The sequence below is a fragment of the Triticum urartu genome, chromosome 3, assembly GCF_003073215.2.
Source record: "Triticum urartu cultivar G1812 chromosome 3, Tu2.1, whole genome shotgun sequence".
Lineage (NCBI taxonomy): Eukaryota > Viridiplantae > Streptophyta > Magnoliopsida > Poales > Poaceae > Triticum > Triticum urartu.
Window position 1 is genome coordinate 48,963,608 of NC_053024.1, and position 4,286 is coordinate 48,967,893.

Below are 4,286 nucleotides of genomic sequence, written 5' to 3' on the forward strand. Positions count from 1 at the left end.
AGGGGATGCCGGCTCCGGCTTCACGGGGAGGAGCATCTCCGGTGGCGAAGCCAGGCCGTTGAGGCGGAGCACTGAGCGACGGAGTACTAGCTCCATTTGCTCCTCGTACTCCATGTCGGTGGCGGCGTACACCTGCCGGCCACCGCCGGCGTGGATTGCTGCGGCGGCTGGTCCTCCTCATTGCTGGAGGAGATGGTGATCTCCGCCTTCGTCGAGGATCCGCACGCCGATTAGGACGATGGCCCCAAATTTGAGGGCGGCGTCGCCACGATTCGCCAGAGTCCGCCCTAGATCGCCGCCTGCAGATGCCGACGCCCAGGACTTGCCCATCGCCGGAGATGTGGAGGGAGATGGGCGGGGAGAGGGGAGGAGGATAGACTGCGATGTGGATGGCGATGTAGCGCTGCTTATATAGCCGCGGCCAGGCCATGCGAAGGGCTGGTCAGCCACTTCAATGTGACGCAGCAGCCGGAGTATGTTCCTCGGGAAGTTGCGTCCGCATTGAAGCGGCGGCTCCCGAGATGACGTGTCGATCAAGCGCCGTCCTCCCTCACTCGAGTCAATCGCGGCATCAATGCCGGCCGCAGCGTGCTCTGGGCCGGCATGAATGCGGTCCGTAAGCGGCGCGTGCATCAGAAGGAAAGCGCGCGAGGGCGGGTAGGGGATTTTTGGTAGGAAGGGTGGTCCGAAGTAGACATGATAGTGATCCGGACTCCCACAAAGCTCCATATTTGTCTTTGTTTTATGAGAGAAAATTTGTTCAAACCATGCCGTGGGCCGATACACGGCCACGTTGAATAGCTTTCATGATGCGGACAACACGGTCCAAACGGAAGGTTCGCGGGTCGGGTTAGAGATGCTCTTGCTCTGTTCACTCGGATGTAATCGGAGAACTCGTGTTTTTCACTCGGTGTACGCGGTTATACAGGACAACGCGTGATTTTCCTGTACTTCAATGCAGATAGAGAGCTTACCCGGTTAAAAAAGACAGAGACGCTCGAATAAACAAGAGCTCACCGCTCATAAATAAACATTTTCTTTGCGGGTAGCCAAGCACGAACTTCCCATGCATTATATCTACACATAGAGGTCTTGGGTCATCCACCACCACACCAATCCGAACACTGAACTACGTTCCGCAGTTTACAGATTTACACCAATCCACGGAGCCATCCTGACTCAAGACCCGTTGCCCCATCTCACGTACAGCTTAAATTATTTCTCGGTCTCCATGCATGCATGGGCTTAATGTGTGCCTCTGACCACGTGACCGTGAACGAAGGTACGCTTTGCGGCCTCGACGTGGTCGTCGTCATCGTCGCCGTCATCGTCCTCGACAGATCCGGACCTGCCGTCGGCGTGGCTTGTCTTCACCAGCGGAAGGTAGCGCGGCTCCTCGTGGTACAGCTGGGTGAGCTGGAGGTACAACACGACGACGAACAGCACGGTGGCGGTGAGGTACCAGCTGAACTGCAGGTTGACGAGGGACTGCGCGGTGGAGCGCCTCGTCGGTGCGGCAGCGGACAACGTTGTGGCCTTCCTCGAGGTTGATGAAGCATCCCTTGGAGATGAGCCCCGGCGTCCAGAGCATGACGCCCATGACGATGAACCAGACGCCCTGCAACACGATGCTCGCGGACCGCACCAGGCTCACGGCGAAGCTCCCAGGGCAGGCGAACCACAGCAGCGTGGCGGCGAGCGTGACCGCGATGACGGCCTGCAGCAGCCAGTGGAACTGCCCCTCCACGCCCATGTGGTCCGTGGAGTGGAGGTGGAACATGAGCAGCTCCTGCGCGAGCGCCGCGGCGGCGACCAGCTGCGAGACGGCGTCCCGCATGGGCGCCCGGACCCTGTCCATGTGGAGGGTGGCCGCGGCGAAGAGGAGCAGCGCGAGCGAGATGGACGCGTGCTCCAGGTTGTGGAGGTGCACGGAGGGGATGGTGCCGTCGTCGTCGAACGGTTGGTGCTTCCTGGGGCTGCCGAAGAGCTCCATGAAGATGGACGCCGACGACCCGACGATGATGAGGATGAGCTCGAGGTGCCGGAGGCCCCGCGCCGGGAACGGGAACCAGACCGGCGCGACGTAGGAGCTGGGACTCAGCGCCAGCAGACGGATGTGGTTGAAGAGATGCCACAGGCCGATGAGGAGGAAACCGGCTCCCGGCGCAACATGGCCGATGAGGGACCCCATGGCTACCGAGCTAGAGAGTGGGGCGGTGGGAGGGAATGTTTCAAGTTTGAATCAATGGTTTGATGCGAATTAGGGGGGAGGGCCTCGTGTTTAAATAAGCAAACCAGCTACCTCCTTGGTGCTCGTGTCCGCCTATTTAACTCTAACAATTTGCATGCATATATCCTCTCAACATACACATACACTCATTCACTATAAACGCACGCACTCACATTTCTATGGGTATATTTGAAATACTGAGTCTATATCATATTTTAAGATCGACGAAGTCATCAAAAATTACTCGTAGTCGGCGGGAAAGTCTCTTCCGCTGAACAAATATCGTTGAAAAGTCTGAAATGAATTCAGAAAAATACGAGCATCAATGTTGGAACCCTGAAGGACCGGTTCCACCACAAAGAATCTATATCGTTTGAGCTACGCTTAGTTGGCTAGTCCATACTGTTAGCGTGTCAATATCAACGTAAGTGGACTTCCATTAGCGTGTTGTGATACATCCTTCTGATTATACAAGTTTAGCCTGAGAATCAAGTCTTGTATATATTGTAATCAAATCAAATCTTCTGTAGCCACCCCGCAAAGAAAAAGAAAATCTTCTGTAGCCAGCACCGATGGTAGCCAGACATATTAATACACATCACGTGGCCAAGCAAGGGGTGGCTTGCGGCTACTCTTACACAAAATGGGATTTCTAAATCTTAGTCGAAGTCCTAGTCGATGTTATATTCGTAGATTTTAAGTAAAGATCTGTGCATATTTTGAGAGTGGCGTTACTGGTAGGGGTGGCATCTAAACATGTTATCCTGGCCATAGGTCCATCTCTAGGGATTTGGACTTGTGGGTCCATCTTTAGGATATACGGGTGTAAGAAAATGCAGTCATCTGATGCTATACTATGAGGAATAGTGATGTACAGTAGCCCGCGGGCTCGTTTATTGAAATCCAGGTTACCTTGACGAACCGAGCCATGGCTCGCCTCCGTAACGAAAAGTTGTGCGGGGATCAGAAACGTATGCGCGCCGTTTGCTGCAAAAACATCGCCGTCAAGGTTCAGTAAACGCTGACGGCGGATGAAGCGTGGGGCAGCAAAAATATCTCGGACAGCTTTAAGAAAAAAAAAAGAGACACCTCGGTTCCCATCTACTCAGTTGAGCCCTTCCCCCTAGCTCGACGGCGGAGGGCAAATAAATGGCGGCGGCGAGCAATATGGCGGAGTTTGCGGACCTACGTCACAATGGGCTCGGATATCTGCTGGATCTGATTGACAGGTAATTTCTCCACCGTATTATTCTGTTCGATTCGATCCGAAGACGTGTGAGCAGAAATGAGCAGAAATAGTCAATGACTGGTCTTCGGTTTGTTGAACATGCCATAGGCTCCCGCTCAGAGAGGTCACTGCGGATGTTGAGCAGCCAGATCCATTGGTGTTGACGTCTGTTGAGCCGTCCGCACCGGCAAACGCTGACTCGTCGTGCGCGGGTGTGGTTGGACAACTTGGCGGCGTTGCTGAGCAGAACGATCCCGCTGGCAGAAGGAAGCAATAGCAAACCTAGCCCGTGAGTCGACCGGGAAGGTGAACCCAGAGGCACCTGGGTGAACCAGATGGTATACATAAAATTCAATGTTCTTTCTCTCTGGATTCATGTTTTATTTTTATTTTTAGTGCCTATGTTGATAGATGTCCAGGGACATTACTACTACTGTCAACTAGCTGACCCCCTGATTTTGGTCGTCATCCTCATCCATGCGCGTAATTAGCATACATAGCGGTTTGTGGACAGATCATTACGTCCAAATGTGCTGCTGCACAAAAATCATGGCCCCACTGTTATATGTGAAAGGATTGCATCATCTCAAAACTATGAATTCAATTTCAGATTAAGACTTAAGAGTAGGACGTGACCCTCCGGACACAGCACCCTATCCAGGTATAGTCACTCCATTAGAAGAAACAATCAGGAGGTACGCTGATAAACTCTCAGACAATGTAGTGAAGCCAGAGATTGGGATGAGTTTTGACTCACTCGGGGAAGCATAAGATTTCTATAACCTGTATTTTTGGGAGCTTGGATTTGATATACGAGCAGACAAAGTG

The 4,286-nt window shown here is 53.2% G+C and overlaps 1 pseudogene; it reads right to left on the minus strand.

The window, feature by feature from the left end:
• Positions 1 to 1,002: 1,002 nt before the first annotated feature.
• Positions 1,003 to 2,234, minus strand: LOC125547901 (annotated as a pseudogene).
• Positions 2,235 to 4,286: the final 2,052 nt, after the last annotated feature.